This window comes from Taeniopygia guttata, chromosome 4, assembly GCF_048771995.1.
Source record: "Taeniopygia guttata chromosome 4, bTaeGut7.mat, whole genome shotgun sequence".
NCBI classification, from domain to species: Eukaryota; Metazoa; Chordata; class Aves; order Passeriformes; family Estrildidae; genus Taeniopygia; species Taeniopygia guttata.
In genome coordinates, this window is record NC_133028.1 from 41457684 (window position 1) to 41475348 (window position 17665).

The window sequence follows — 17665 nt, forward strand, 5'->3', positions numbered from 1 at the left end:
TTTGATGAAAATGTCAATAAAAAGACTACCAACTTTTTATTAAGCTCTTTCAAACTCGTTAGAGGAATATCTTAACAGTTTTAATTATAAAGTCCAGTTGCACAAACTAAGAGAGAAAATAGTTCCAAAGTGCAGCATCACACTCCAGACCACTGATACTCCTTGTCTTTTGAGAATGCAGGGTGGAGCACACCAGTTTTTTAGATCAAGACACAAAATTCTAAATCTCTTATTCTGCTTGTTTAGCACCAAATTCACGGTATATGAGGTCCTGAAAACACAAAGTAATACTAAGATAGTTAGTATTACTTTGTAGATAGGTACTTTATCATAAGAGTATCAGCTTTTCCAGTTATTGCTAATGCATAAGCAACAATCTCCAGAAACAACCATTTACTCCCCAGTGTTCTGGCTAATAAATTTGTTCTGAGTGTACCACACTGGCTGTGCCTATAGACACAAAGGCACTTTCCTTGTAATTCTTATTAGAACTTCAGTTTCAGGCACTGACTCCCTGGTTCTGCCTATACCCAGCTAAAAAAAAAAAAAAAAAAAATTCCAATCAAAAGCCACACCTAAGAAAACCCACACCCACTCACTACAGTTTGACTTCAACAAAGGTGTATGCTGTGAGACACTACTGATATCCAGAAATTAATACACCTATCTATGAGTATGGATATTTTGAAGAAACAGAAGACTAGCAAAAATATCTAGACACCAAAGAAAAATTCATATCTTATTAAAAATATAAATGAAAGCTGAAAGGAGACTAGTTGACTTTAACAGCTTTCAAACTTCTTGATTTCTTTCTACACACAGATAAAAGACAATGCTGAGCATCCATGACAAAAGCATCCATGCATAACTAAATAATTTATGGTACTGAGAATGACACAAATGTGACTTTTATATAGAATAAGCAATTAGACTGCTCCTGATAAAAATAAAAGCAAAGCAAAACCAGCACAACCCTCTCCTTGAAAAAAAGCCCAAACAAAAACACTCCACCCAAACCATTCAATAAAACAATTCAAATCCAAACTAATAAACATCAGTATATCTAGTAATAATATAGATCAGTATATCTAGTAATAATATAGTAAAAATCTTCATTTTAAGGTAAGCAATAATTGAAATCTGGGAAAAATGAAGAAAGAAAAGGCCACTCACATGTAAATAATGTAGCTATTAACAAGTTAATAAGTTTTTACTTGATAGATTTTAGCAAAATTTGTGATAAAAGTTTCATAGTTTGCATCATTCACTTTACAGACGCAGGAGATTGTTCAATTAATACTGTGTAAATGTTGTCCTACAGTGAGTCATCAAAATTGTATAGGGCTGATATATTCCTTAGAGAAAAATTAGAATAGATTTAAATACTCATCCAATTAAAATACAAAGTCTTAAGCAATACTCTAAAGGAATTTTAGCTTCTAAGTTGAAATTCAGCATTAAATTGAGCAAATACTTGAGCAATAAGGTCATTAAATTGCCAAAGACAGCTGTTCAAATGCTTTAGGCAAAGTGAGACCGTAACACACTGAAAATGATGTGATCCCAATATTAAACACAGAATAACTCGATTGTTACAGGTTGCTACAACACATTTGCAAAGTTTTGAAAAATCTTCAATTTATTATAAACCAATTAAAATCCAAATGCAAATAGCAAAAGAAAGCAAATCACTAAATAGCACACAAAGAAAGCCTCTCTTAGAAGATTATTTCAGGTGGATTTTGTGGTGACATTAACTCTGGCTTATTTAAGATAATGCATGCAAACCTGATATTCAAGCTGCTGGAAGATAGTTTCCTCCACCAGCAAAAAATGTTCACATATAATGAAAAAGTTAGTAGAATGCTATTCCCATCAATATACAAGTATTTAACTAAAGTTCCTGTTGCAATACTACAATTAGATCAGAAAATTAATAAGAACAGCAATTTTCCTTGCATGCAATAGTCTACATTGGTCTTACTATGAAAGATAAGTGAGAAGAGCTTGCAATAAAGGAGTTAATTTCCTTTAAACATTCTCTTTTTGAAAATGATTCAAAATACACATTATCATCACAAGCACGGTTTGCTGTACATATTAAGTTGCACAGAAGGGCTCAAGAGGGAAATTCCTCTTGTAGCATAGGCATTGACAAACCCAATTTCTGCAGTAAGATTATCAAAAGGATAATGATGTTACAAGTGTTGTCCCTAAACTGTTAAGTTAGATTTCACAGTTTTTTACTGTTAAAGTCAACAAAAAGTACTAGAATTAATTTTATTATGTATCTGATTTTAGAAACTGTGATTATTATTTATTACAACTAAAATCAGTGAGGTCTGAGATTATACAAAACAAGAAAACAAAAATTAATTCCTGAAAAGGCATTTTCAAGTACTCAATAAGTCCCTATCAAGTAAAGAGCAGTTAAACTGAGTTTGCAGAGAACGCATGTTTATGAACATCACAGGCCTAGATCATCAGGCTAGGACACTGTAGTTCTAAAAAAATCCCAGTTTATTAATATATAACTTTCATCTCCATATAAAGTACATGCTTTATAAAAGACAACTTGATACTTATAGATCAGTAATGTCAAGAAATCAGGTGTGACCAATAGCATAGAAATCAATCCCTGTATTGATTGTTCTGTCTGAACATGTATGTCAAGTCTCAACAGAAATATTTCTCTTTTCTAAAAAGCAACTATAGAAATATACAAGTAATTTCAGGTCCTGACACATTACATTTTGTAATTAGTTACAACTAATTAATAGAAATACTAAAGAAACTAGATTAACTGTTTCATCCTCTTGTGAATATCATGCAAGAAAATGCTAACTTTTCAATCTAGATTTCCATGAAAATACTAAAGACTGACATGAAATCATGAAGCTATTGGGTAAAACCTGGATATAACATCACCCTTTTTTTAATTCTGCAGGTTCAAAAGATACTCAGAAACATCTAACTAAAAAACTGCAGTTGATTTTTCCTGGCATAAAGTAGAAATCAAGGATCATTCTATTCTCCCTAACTAGACAGCAACCCATGTATTGATACTATGTAGAAAATGTTATAATTTTCTGTTTATGTTAGCTTAGAAAAACACTTAACATGAAAGAAACACTAACTCTACACTACCTCACTCTACACACACATCCTTTTCTGTCCTCAGGGTATTGTAAAAGTAAGGTTACTTTTTCTGGAAGCTGTGGTTAAGAGGGCCAGAAAATGAAAACCACTTTAGTTATTACAAAATCTATAGGAATTTCTTAACACAAACTCAAAGTCATGATATCTTTCTTAATCTGAGGGGTTAAACTTTAGAAACTAAATATTCCTGTTTTTTATTGTACAAGGATTGTGCTAAAGTCCCAAAAAACTTTTCAAACAAGAGAGGGGGGGAAAAGGGGGACTGGAATTTATTTCAAAAATTGCATAATTTACAGAATTTACTGAGTGGATTACCTTTAGCAGATTTCTCTCAATATAAAGAGAAACAGTACTGAAATTATATAAACTCTCACCTTAGTATGAAATATTATGAAATAACCTTGAAAATTACTCATTACTAGAAGGCTCAGACAAGTTCCATTAAGGGTTTCGGTTTCTGAAGGCTTTAATGTATTTCGCAGACAGCACACTCCAGAATAGCGCTGGTCATAACTATTTTTTCAAGCACTGCACTCACAGAACACTTTGACACTACCCGTGGCAACATACCTGACTAAATCCATACAAGAAACACCTGGGCAAAAGTGTTCTGACTTTCACTCCCCTCAACACCACTACTGTACAACTGTATTTTGTGTATCTTGAAATAAAATTGTCTCAAGCCCCACTGATGTATTTGCCAGCTAACTCCCTTGTCTGCTGAACTATGAAAGGTCACTAAACCACAAAACTAAAAAGAAGAAGTCAAAAGAAGGCTCAATAGACAAAGCACTGACTCCAGGCCTCCTTCTGACCGTGCATCACCTCCAGCACTCCTGCTGACTTTTTGCCAGCTTCTCAATAGATCCTGTCAAACAAATGCCTCCTGGAAAAAATAGGGTGCCAGGCAGTCATTTTTCTTTAAAGTTATTACTGCTGAATACATTAGTTCTGATACATAAAAAGCTGCAAGCAGTACTGTTTCTACTACTTGAGAGTACACTATAGTGAACAAATGTGGGGCTTTTTTAAGAAAGCCAAAACTTCTGAATACAAAGGCTGTTGTAATACCCCTCCAAACCCTACATGGTACACTGCTTCATCTGACTCCTCCTCTGCAAGTAAATGCAGTTCTACTTCTGCTTATATCTGCCACAATGACTATACTTCCTTTATCCACCACATCAGCACACTATAGCAAGACTTTTAATGAGAATACTTTAAAAACAACAGCAATAAACCCCAAAGAAGAAATAAAGGGTCCCAAAATATCAGTCTAATGGAATTTAGGGAAAGTATCACCACTAATTTATCGTCTGACAATATTTTTATGCCAACTGAAAAATACATTTTCATTACAAAGATGGAATGACATTAAGCAATCTTGCCAAAGCAAAAAAGATAATCCCACATCATAACATGTAATTAAAACCACATGGTTCCCATAGGGACAAATCAGGAAAACAAATAACTTGGTGATGGACACAGCAGAAGAACACGAACAAAACTGGGTAACTCAATGCTCAAGAAATGTTATTTTGGTAAGAGCAAGATTTCCAGAACTTCTAAGTAGCGTGAAAATAGTCTAACAGTCTGACTGACATAAAAAATAACCTAGGAGGTTAATATTTTTTTTATTTTAGAATAACTTAACAAAATTCATTATATGTGTGATGCACAAATAAAAAAATTACAGATGCATTAAAACACATTTCCTGAGGAATTCACCTCACATGTTTGCTTGAGGGTTGTTTTTTCCCCGTAGATTCTTCCTTCAGGCTGCTATGCCAAAGGCATTCAGGAAAATCGATTCACACAGTAGTGCTCTATATAGGATCTATTCTTCTATACAGGTGGTGTCTGTTCAGCATGTGTCTGATCAACTGGGTACCCACTCTCATAAGCACAAAATATAGTACTTTCAGATATTCAGATACATTCTGAGAGCATCATAATATCCAGTATATATCATAATATCCAGACTTTTCTTAAATAAGTATAGTTGATATTTGTAGAGTGTCACAACTTGCTGAAATCCCAAGGAAATATTCCAAGTTCAGTCTCTCTGAAAAGGATTTGGAGGAGGATAAGGATTGAGAGAAGAGTGATAGGACAAGTCCAGGACAACTTGGCTGTCATCTATAATTTATAATTTAATTTCATTATCAAGTCAGTCTCTCAACATTATTAAATTATTCTCTTTCAGATTTCGTTTTAGTTTTAATATATTAAAATGTGCCAGAAAACTTAAAGAAAATGGGGGAATGTTTTGAATATTCTATTTATTACTTTATCAGTATATATAAAATACCAGCAAAGGCTGAAAAATGCGAGTCTGCAGTTCATAAATGTTAGAGATTCTTTCCTGATGGCATACGTTTGTCTGACAGAAGGGGAGCAGTATCTTTGTGAAATGAGTTATCCACCTACATAGTTCTGCCAAGGCCAAACAGTACAGCAAGCCCCTCTCAGGACATGTGAGCATTAGTTTGCTTTTCAGACATTCAAGCCCTGCTGTATTTTTGAACTTACCCTTATTAGCTGGTTAGAAGCTTATTTAGCTCATCTTCTCCCTTCTGCCATGTTTTTCACATCACTTCTGCTGAGAGGAGAGCAAAAGTTGCTTCTGACAACACCAACCACTCCAAGCTGAGCTGAGCTGAAGGTGCCAGCTGGAAACAGCACAGATAAGCAAGAGCAGGGTCTGAAACTAACAGTTTGATTTTTAAATGCTGCTATCTGCAGTACTTCTGAAAAGCTGAGCAGAAAGACAGAAAGTAAAGCTCTCAGCATAAGCTGAGAAGAATGATGAGACAGGGACAGAAGGTTTATTCCACACTAATTTTAATTCTTGTGGATCCAAGCTCTAAAATTAAGAAACTTACCTATAAAACAAAGAGGAAGCACCTGTGCACTACAACAACAACTAATCATCATCATCATCATCATCCTGCAACAAAGTCCTGACAACTGCCAAGGCTGTGTTCAGTTGCTTCTTAGTCTGAAAGCAAGTCCAAATTAATTCCCACCTTAGAATGAACTAACAAAACTGTGCTCTGAGTTTCTGACTGTCTCCAATTAGTTTCAAATAACTTTAAATATTGCTATAAGGAATTTTCTTTCTCAGAACAGGCATGAACCATCCAGGAAACATAAATAGCACATGAGGCAGGAACAAAAATTACCCAAAAACTGGGCCCAGGGCACCTAAAACACATAGAAAACACAGAAGTAAATTGACAGAACTGACTGCACAGCCAAATACCTTGGACTTCTGTTAGCAGAGAGTTTCAACATCTGTTTTCATCAAGGGTATTAAACATGTCCCTAAATACTCTGAAAAACACTAGGCAAGACAAACAACACAGACTAAGGCAAACAGGTTTAACTCCTCCTGAGCAAGAGCTCCCTAAACAAACAATTTAAAAAATAATAAATAAATAAATTTTAAAAAATAAAAAAGGCAAAAAGCTCAAACTATCACAATTTTCATTCCTAATTATTCATATTGCAGTATTATTTAGGAGAAAATTGAATTATTTTAACCAGCTGGAACTACTTGTATCCCAGTAATTTTTAATAGAAAAACTAGGTTTAGAATTAAAGCAGAATTACCATTTACATCACTAAGATATGGATCAGTGTTGCTGTTACTTTTTACCAATCTGTCAGTGATGAAGGATACTTACCTGAAGTGAATTCTCACCCTGCATGAATCAATACATGTATTAGAAGTACAAAAATAGTACTAAGTAACAGTAAAAAAAAAAAAAAAAAAAAAAAAACTTGGAGGAAATTGGACAAAATGGACAAAACCATTCGTCATCAATATGCAAATAAAGCATCAATTGAAATCAAGATTTGAATATAAATAAGGAATTTGTGTTCAGTGCATTATCTTCAAGTGTCCATGTCCCCAGTCTAGGCCCAAATGATCAAAATATTGGTTTTTAGAACACTAAAATGTTTCACCATTCAAGAATGTTTCTTTTTTTCCATTTTTGTGCTAATTGAATCCCATTTTACCAATACTGCCAGCAATTACAAGCCACATTTTTTGGTGAGTAAGCATCGTAACAAAAAGGATCTCACCCAGCTCTGTATAGAATACTGGCTGCAAAGTATGAAATCCCTCACCAAGGGGCACTTTTTACCCAACTCATCAGAGTGCCCTGGACCTGCTCCCAATTCAGGTTGCACAAGCTATTATCAGGGCCTAATTTAATTTCTTCTCACTTCTGGTAAACTTCAAACAAAATGACCTAAAAGCAGGTAACTTGTTACACCTGTTAAGAGGCTTGGCCCAATCTCTTTCATACACTCTGAAGAAAGAAGTTTCAGAAATACATTATATAGCCAATGTTTTAAGTTACCAGACTAAAGATACTCTCACTCAAAGAACTATAAATAGGCAGGAAATGAGCATCACTTTCACAAACCCAGATGAGATAGACACTCATAGTATTAAACCGAGAGGTCTCAGATGACTAGATGACTAGTCACTCTAGTCAAAGATGACTAGATTAAGTATTTATGGATTTCTCTCATTTTCCTTAAATTTGCCACCAAGGTTTACTTTAGAGTATTCTCGTTTAACTCAACTCCACAATAAACTGACTTCATTCATCTATGAGATTTATGCATTTCTTCGTGCAGAAGTGACCTCATGTCACTATTGTGTATTTAGTGATAAGACGGTCTCATTCCAGCAATAAAGCCATGTGGAACACATTACTCCAAGGCCTATTAAGTATAAAACATTCAGTATTTATTTACCACATTGAGGGAACAGAGTCCTTAAAAGGTTATTTAGACTAGAGCATGGAGACTAAAATATTCCCAGCATCCCATTGATTTGACAGCCTGCCATAACTGTCTCATGTAGTCTTAATTGGAACACAATACACACACACATACTGTCTTCTGGGAAAACATTCCCAATTACAAAGAGCCACAAGAAGAGCAGCGCTGCCTTTGACAGCTGGAATGCGCTCATTGTCATAATCCTACTATAAGTGAAAGGTATGCATCTTCCTGAGCCTACAAAAGGTGCTGTCAGGGTGAATAAAGTCAGTGTTGTAGCCCCATCCACCTGCGTGACACGCTGATGACTCCAGCTTTTGCTGAGGGGGAGGAAAATTGCTCGCTGTTTTTCTTTACCGATATAACTCATACATCATTCAAATAAGAACCAGCATTTGGGGGAAGAAAATGCTTTTCAAGTCTTCATATCCATTGCAAATATAACAGCTCCACCTTGAGGCAGGACCCAGTGAATGTTAGTAGAAGGTATCTTCAGCCTGGCTGTTGAAGATACCTATGAGTATACAGTCATATAGCACACACAACTACCTAAAACATGGATTGACATCTCCCAGTGTCCCTTTCTGCTCATCTTCTTAGCATACAAGCAGGCATGTGTGCACACGATGCATGTGTTTGGACAAATTTACTGAAGAGAAATTAAATATATATCAAATAAACATCAATTTGACAGAGCAGCTCCCAAGGATGATACAAGTCAAGCATAACAAGGTCTGACAGAAATAGTCCTTCAGGAGCAGGAATTATCCAAGCTTTTCTCTGAGAAGTGCACACAAATTTCAGAGCATTAATTTTTTCATTATCATATTCTTCCTAAATGAGGAGTATAAAGATTCATTTAATTTCAATGTTTCATTTAAATCACTATTCAAATATTCTGAGATAACAATTTTAATACACTGCTAAGCATTGTAAGTAAGTAATCTGCTCTTCATGTATTAATGACATTATTTATAGTTAAATGGGTTATTTTAAAAATTTAAGTGCTAAATATCAACTTGCATATTCTTCAGACTACTTCAGGAGTTTTATTTTTAATTGGCAGTGTAACAGTATTTAGGACTCTTCTAATAAATCCAGATCATGTCAGTTAGATTGGCAAGTCCAGACAGACATAAAACCTGTGTCGCATTTAAATGGGTGTTGATTAGGGTACTGAGATAGATTGATTATGGCATACATTGCATATTTACTTGAAGATGATCAGTAAGTGGAAACAGGATTTGCAGCAGGAAATCAGAGTAAGTTACAGCTCTAGAACAAAATGATAAAAGAATAATCATCATCAATTGAGTTGACCACCCTAAAGAAGGCACGCAGTCTTTGAGAAATGACTGGAATTAGCCATTTGTGCTGGTTTTAGCTGGGATAGAGTGAATTTTCTTCGCAGTCGCTAGTATGGGTCTGTGCTTTGGATACATACTGAAAACACTGAAAACACTGTCGCAATACAGAGATGCTCCAGTTATTGCTGAGCAGTGCTTACAGCCAGTCAAAGCCTTTTCTACTGCTTACACCTCCCCACCAGCAAGGAGGCTGTGGGGGCACAAGAGGCTGGGAGGTGACACATTTGGGACAGGCTGACCCCAACTGACCAAAAGGATATTTCATATCATCTGACATCATGGTCAGCACATGAAGCTGAGGAAAGAAGGAGCAGGAGGACATTTGGAGTGATGGCATCTGTTTTCCCAGGTAACCACCACACACAACAGGGCCACACTTTCCTAGAGATGGCTGAACACCTGCCTGCTCATGGGAAGTAGGAAACAAATTCCTTGTGATCTGTGTGTGCACAGCTTTTGCTTTCCTGATTAAACTGTCTTTATCGCAATCCAAGAATATTCTTACTTTTACTCTTCCAATTCTCTTCCCCTCAGGGAGAGGGGAGAAGTGGGAGTGTCTGTGTGGTGCTTAGTTGTTGGCCAGCGTCAAATCACAAAATCATTCTGGAAAACAAAAAACAGAAAGAAAAATTACAGGGGGTTGACAGAAGCACAACTTTGAAAACATGCTAAGACAGTTATTTTTCAGGTTAAAAATATAAGAGATAAAAAGAGAAATTTTGCCCTATTTAGGTGAATGGGAATTCTGCCATTAAGACTTAAGAAAACAATCCCATCCTTGGGATATAGCATGACTCATTCTCTTTTCTCTCAAGGGTATAGAAACTCATTGTAACCTTACCAGCTTTGACAAGAGCTCTCTAAGACTGTAAATATTGCAAAACAATTAACCTAATTTATAAACTAATTAAATCCATTAACCATTGAAGACAATGAGAAGCTTCATTAAAAAAGCCTTTTTTGCTAGTTCCAAGATGACAGGAATGTTAAAGAGACTTTACACTTGGATAAAGAAGAGATAATTTCCTATTTTTTATTAAGTGAAGAGTAATACACAATCAAATTTATTAATCATTTCTAGCCCAAACTATGACTTTTCAAAAAAGAAAAAAAAAATACAGGGCAAGCCTGTTACTTTCTTTGCAAAATGCTTTATTTCTAACTGTATTAAGGGAAACACAAGGTTATCTTGATGTGAAAATGCGGCACAAAAATAAGCATTAGTTTGATTTTAAAATTCAGTCAGCATCTATAATTTGCAATGCAATCTCTTTTATGGCTTATTAAAATAAGTGTTATTGAAACATAATTTTAATTCTATACAGCTGAACAGACTCATATATATTTATGACTGCAACAGATGTTTCTACGGGCTCATTTAGATCGCTTCTCCTTGCATTCCCCTCAGCTGATGAGGTGCCCTTCTATGTTACAAGGAATTCCTTTTACATCACAGTGGTACAGCTGGTTAAAAACACCATCTGCACTCGTAAATGCCTGGATTGTATTTAGCCACAACACACAGAAACTGAGAATGCCTGCTTAAAGCTGGAGATGAAGTTTTATATTATACTGGATGGCATTTGCACACATTCAATTTTTAAGTCCCTAAGTACTGTTTATGTTGTCAAAATAACTCAAAGTAGGATTTTACAGGCAATTGTTCTGTGGTGGCCATTTAGACCAACACAAGAGCAAACTGTGATTTAACCTTTTCTTTTCCTAATCAGTGCTTTTCAAAAATGAACATCATAAGTAATAGGAAAAACTTTACTCATTTCAAACTCATTCTTTAAGACTATTATTTTCAAAAGCAGTTCAATTGATAAATTCCATTTATAAGGGTCAGTAACTCACACACAGTCCATAACATTATTTACTGCCACAGTGCAGTGAAGCCCAAACACACACACTGGGCTCCCACTGCCTGGTAAAGAGCAGTCATAGCTTATTTCTAGAAATTGGTTTTAGGAGTTCTGATCTCCACAGGGCTCACTTCAATGTAAAACATGCAACTACCTCAATATAGCCACTTATCCAAAACAAACTAAAATCTACTTTAACCTGCTTCTTCATCCACAGGACTCATTTCTGTTAACTACTTTAGTTCCTCTAACCAAATCAGAAACGATACATTTATGCTCTTTACTGCATTAGTCCAAGCATTTGTTTTCTCACAGCTTTTTCCCCCAACTCAAACTAACTTATCTTGGAAGAATTATAGCAAGTAAAATTACTTCTGTATTATATTAATAAGGGGGGAAAAAAGTGTTTATATAAACACTTTTGTAGTTTACTGAAACGACAGGAAATTTAAAAGACATTCAGACATATTTTTAATTCATCTGATATTGATTCACTATTAACAAAAGTTCAATCTGTATCCTGAAAACTTTTTCACTCATATTTTAAGGAAGAAACAATTCACCTAAGAAAGCTTTACATATATAATTTTATTCTTCTGCAAAGGGGTTGTTTAAGCAGTTGCTCTTTAGTGACCTCCAGTCTATCCTTTTAGATATTGAAAATCAGCCACAAGAAGAGTAGGTAAAGTGTGATGCTGAGCATTTTGCTGCAGAACACAAAATTGTCTAACAATTTGTAAAGATCACTCATGTCACGAGATATTACCATGTTTTCAAACGTTACTATGTTGCTAATCTTTTTGTAAAAATTACATCTGTTCTGCAGCTTCTCCATACACAAAAAGCACCCAACCTTTAACATAATAATCAAGAAAAAAAAATTCATTGTTTCTTTTATGAATCCTTTCAAAGATATTTTCTGGACTCCCAGGTCTGTATTTCATAGATTTAATTCACCAAAGTTGATAAAATTTCCAGCAAGTGCGAACTTTTACTTCTATAACCTAAGAATTTTGAAAACACAACACATGGATGATTTGATGATTCACCTCTGCAACAATAGTCACTTTGAAGAAAACACATGCCTGGTACTTATGGCTTCTAGAAGCCCTTTTACACCCATGGGAGAAAATAAAATAATTACCACAGAGAAAAGCGACTTTAGAAGGATCTAAGTACTCTCAGTCTTGTTTGTTGTTTTATGTGTGGTTGGGGTAATTTTGTTTTTAACATTTAACTGCACTGAAGTGGCAAACTTCAAGGGTATTCCTGAAGAAAGGTCAATTTTGCCCTACTGAAATAAAGAGGAGTATTAGGTTGACAGCTTAAAAGGACAGTATTTTCTAACCTATTCCACTATTGAGAAACTTTATAATTCAAAAACATAATATGTAGAACAAGAGGGATTAAATATGTATCAGTAAGGAAATTTCTTTCTATTGTTCAGAAATGATTAGCAGCTCTATTATTCTTCTGGTTCACCTTTGATTAATAGCAGACTTTAATTTGAAAATCTTTATAGAAAGAGAGAAAAATTTATTTTAATAATTAGACATTAAAAAAATAATTTTAACTATAGCTTCTCCAGAAGTCTTGAGGAGATTTATTTGTTACAAACTGCTGCACTTCAGGTTACTCACAAGTCAATTCAGAATCTTAAAGCTGTGCTTTGGTCACCGCTGTCATTCACTTTAGCTACAGGATTTAGTGTCAAGTCAGGAAGGGAGAAGAAAACAACTATCACATCTGTTCAAAGCTACACACCCCAGTAAAAATGTCTCCTCATACTGGGAATTGCAGTAGTTTTGTTAAGTCTAAGAGTCTGATCTACTTAAATAAGTACTTCTGGTGAATGAGTGTCTGACGAGGCTATCAAAACAAATCAGAGATAGCATTAACATTTTTAGTGGTGTCAAGATGTTGAGTCTACCTGTCAGGTGGTAGTCTTGGCTAAGATGGATGCCTAAAACACATCTACTTGTTCTCCAATCCATTTTTAGGGAGGCAAAACAACTTACTTCTGAGCCAAGAACTATCCCATACAATGACACACCTTCCATTTTATTTCAGTAACTGAAAGAAAGCAGATAGCACTTGTGTTACAAAGCAGTTTCATTGTCAGCTTTAAAAGACTCATCTCCAGCACTAATTCTGCTTTTCAGAAGGCAAGTGCTCCAAGAAAAGCCTATAGAAATTAAATAAATAAAAGATTTCCATCAAATCTCTCAGAATGTAATGATTGCCATTACACAAAATAGTTCCATTGAGAGTATGTATAAAAGGCAGAACAGATTTGACCCTGTCTTTTCCTTCTTCTTCTTCTTCATAAATATGGCTGATGGCTTTATTTAGCTGATTACTTTTGTTCTGCCAGCTTGTTTGCAAGATTAGTATTTGGGGACATTGGTATTATTCATAATAGCAACAGAATTATGAAGCGAGATCTTTTTCTTTAATCAATACTATTTCACATAAAGTGCTAAATTTAGAGATAACGTGAGATTTCTCAGTTCTAAGGTATTTAACAGCTGAAATTCAGGCCATATACAGATGACATGTTCAGGGGCTTGGATGGCCAAATTTACGCACAAGTTAAATCTCTAAAACATATTTTGTTTGTCTTAAATTTAAGATTTTCATCCCATTCTGATTATGTATATAATATAATTTTGTATTTTATAATATAATATGTATATTATATAATAAACAGTGTTATAAATAATGCAACAGGTTCTTTCTGGACCTGCCAACAGACTGAATAAAACTATCCTATACAGTAAACCTAAAACTTAATTATGACATACTGAAGACGTATGTTCCAATCACTGAAAATAATTATTATGTCACATTTCATGGGAACTTTCCCATCTATTCTCCAAGTCCATAAAATCTGAACACTTCTTTGCTGGGTGTATTTCCTTTTCAATTCAAGAGAATGCTGCAGCAAAATTAGAATAAGAGACTAGTTTTATTTCCAAACATATTACTGACTTCACTAAACGAAAGTGCAATAAAAACAAAACAAGAAATTGCACTTGAAAATTAGTCTCATTAGCTCCAGACTTAAGTATAGTGTTAATTAGTTAAATTTCTGAAGAGTTTTGAAATAGCAAACCAAGATAAAAAAAAAATAATCAGAAAATAAGTTCTTCTGAAAAGAACTATCATAATATAAAATTATCTTGGTCTAATATTCTGCATTTAAAACAGTATTAAAATATTAATATTAAAAACACAGCACTAAAGGAATAATGATTACTTAATAATATTGAAAAATATTTTAATACTTATCATGTACCTTGGGGTTTTAGTCAAAGCTTCTGTGAGAGAAAAACAAGCCTGGGAAAGAATGTGAACATCCTTCATGAATTACTAGAGCCCCAGCAAATTACTGTGGATATCCAGGCAACCATTCACCTGCTGCTATTAAATGGGAAAAGAACAGTTACCTTGGCAACTGCTGTATCTCACATTACACTGTGCTATTTCCAAGACAAAAATATGGTCTTAGGAGAGAGTTGTGGAGACCTGTGGGGTTTACATTTTCACTGGCAATGTCCTCAGGGACACCAAAACAGAGTAATAACGGCATCCCAGTTCTCAATTAGATAGAAAATAAATGCACTTTCATTATATGAAATGAAATGACAACTAGGTATAGTCTGCATCTTAGTTCATATATGGACCATAAAATTTGTAGGGAGGATTTTACTTTGTTTCTTTAATTTACATAGGGAGAAACTATTAATCCGATTCTTCAGGAGATTCATGTTATAAACACATGTTTTATAGAAAAGAATATAGGCATGTGCTATGTATTTTACAGTGCCCTTAGAATTGTACAGATTCATGTGAAATGCATTATAGGGCACTAACTGTGGCATCTCTTTGTGACTGCAGTCACTAAGAGAACATCATGAACACCATGAACATCAGATAGGAGCTGGAACTACTGAGATTTTAAAGAGCATAGCAAAAAATAATTTTTTTATTACTAAATTATGCACAACTTCCTCTAAAGCAGAAAAAACAAAGTTTATATATAAATGTAACATAAAATTAAGAAACCAAAAAGCTCATTTTAAAATGGTTTTAAAAGGTCACAGTTATTATGAAAAAAACCCAATTTAACATTTTTTGTACAAGAAGCCTCTATGCTTTGTGTATACTATACCTTACATTACAAGACTGGCATCTTAATTAATTAAAATTTCCATTCAAAACATGGGCAGAATTTTTAAAAAGCAATTTAAATAACATTTCCTAAAAATTATGTAGAAGGGTGTCTGCTTCTATTTCTCCACAAAAAAATGTACTCACACCCCCACATTTTTTTAAAATAAAAAGCAGGAAATAATTTTTTAAGGCAAGTACAGGTTATTTAAAGCAAAATTGTTAATGCAATGAAGATGTGATATATCAAGAATTATACTACAGGACGCTAAATCATCCAATTAAACTCAAGTACCCATTCTTCCACTGAATCAATTTTTTTCCATTCATTGATGACAAAGAATATAGCTTTGTTACCTGGACCCTGTCAATATTTTCAACCAAGCTGTTATAAGATTAACTTGATTTCAAACACTATTTAAAGTTTGAGGACACACTTTGCACATGAAAGCCTTTCTGTAAATGTGGCTGTAGATCTATTCATTTGACAGGTTACAAAGATGCTATTCAAGTTCTTTCATCCTAATGTTTTCCTAGATAATGAGAACCTCAGCTTGAAACTATATAAATTCAACCGAAGGAAAAAACAAAGCAAAATCCCTCAACTTCCACAACCCTTTCATCAGGTGAATGTAGCAAAATATATAGCCAGGTTCAGTCAATGGCTGAATTGGAATGATTTTGTTTCATTTTTGATGTTTTCTTGCATGTATAAATGTTTTAGGTCTGGAGACCCTAATTATTGTTTTCCTTTCACACAGTATAGCATAAACTCTTAAGCTTCTCCAAAGTCACTGTACTCTGTCTTCTCTTACCTTCCTAACTGACCACTGCACACCCTTTTTATCTGATGACCACACAGGACCTTAAATAAAAAGAGTCATAGGCAAACTTTTCCAAGAAACTGTTACAAGTCAGTGCATCATCATCTTTGAGGATCTTGCCTAGATGTCAGAAATTCTGGGTTTTTTTGATTCCTATTGATTTGAAATAGGGATGTTGTTCTCACACATCTCAGATTACAGACCTACTTTTTGGATATTTCTAAGTAAACCTTTCTTTCTTCCATGTTCTACTTTATATAAATAGTATAGTTTAAAAAACTGTGCTTTCATACAGGAAAAAAAAAAACTTTTTTTTTTTTATGTTTGCTATGATTTATTAGAGTTTCATTTCTGGTGTCCTTTCAGTCTATGGATAAGGTACCAAAGAAATTTTTTTTTCACACAATTCACAGAATAGGGAGGTACTTTTCAGTGTTATTACATACTGCTTTAGTTCTTACTATTACACTTTATTCTTCTGTTCATACTAGACAAGCTCTTGAAAACAGCAGCCACTCTCTGTTTTATAGTACTGCCACCCAGTAATGTGGTTGGAGACAAGGGAACATCCCCTGGCCAATCTGGTGAGACATGAAACAGAACCCAAGATTCTATAACATGTGAACAGAAATTCCTTTCAGTTTCTCTTTATAGCAGTATTTGCTGTCCTACAGTCTTGTGTTTTATGGTGGTTAGAGAGTTTAGCTCCCTTTTACTGTCCATCAATCATTGCTGCAAACTTTGTATGCTGGCAGCTACTGCAGGAGGCCACACCAACACAAGGTAAGGTCAAAAGCAACTTCCTGAGCAGTATTTTCATATGACAAACTAGGAGTATCAAGGAAGACCTTAGCACTGCTTGCAACAGAAGAGCTATACTTGTGTATTAACAAGAAATTAATTTCGTACTACTATTACTACTTACTACTTATGAAGAGCATGTAAAAGTTTGTTTTAATGCTTTTACTCAAAACTGGATATTATTAGTATTTCACTAATTTCCAGTTGTCCACTCCTCCTAATTGCATAAGTGCACTTCTGGTGTGCAGATAGAAGTTCAGATGAAGGGAATCACCTTCACAGAGGATTAAAAATTAGAAGTGTCAGTTAACATCTGTTTATTTTATCTTGCTATACTTTTAGAAGAAATAGAACTGTTTATTTCCATGCCACTTCAGCTTACTGATCTGGCTTGTTTCATAAGGCTTTTCAAATACACCACTTTTTCTTTATACTACATATATACATATACATCTTTGAAAGAATAGAGATACTTCTTCCTTTTGAAAGGAAGACAAGACACAAATAAATAAAAAATTTTAAAAAAAATCTCAACAGTTAAGTTAAAAATTTAGGTTATTCAAAACCTGCATGACCTATATTTCAGTCTGATACTTTACTAATCCAGACTTCATCCGATTGTAGTATTTATCTGATGCTCAGTTTCACACAATCATTGATGCCAAAGGATTCA

General features: G+C 34.3%; 1 long non-coding RNA gene across 5 annotated transcripts in view; it reads right to left on the bottom strand.

Annotated features, from left to right (window-relative positions):
- LOC115495002 (uncharacterized) overlaps positions 1–14601 on the bottom strand; it is a 121043-nt gene extending 106442 nt beyond the window's left edge. For 3 of the 5 annotated variants that reach the window (XR_012055672.1, XR_012055673.1, XR_012055671.1), the window contains exons 1-2: positions 14493–14601; positions 5692–9932 (exon numbers count right to left, since the gene is read on the bottom strand). This is a non-coding gene — a long non-coding RNA (uncharacterized lncRNA). The remainder of the gene's footprint in view (positions 1–5691; positions 9933–14492) is intronic. The other 2 variants (XR_012055674.1, XR_012055675.1) reach the window with 2 other exon arrangements.
- Positions 14602–17665: the final 3064 nt, after the last annotated feature.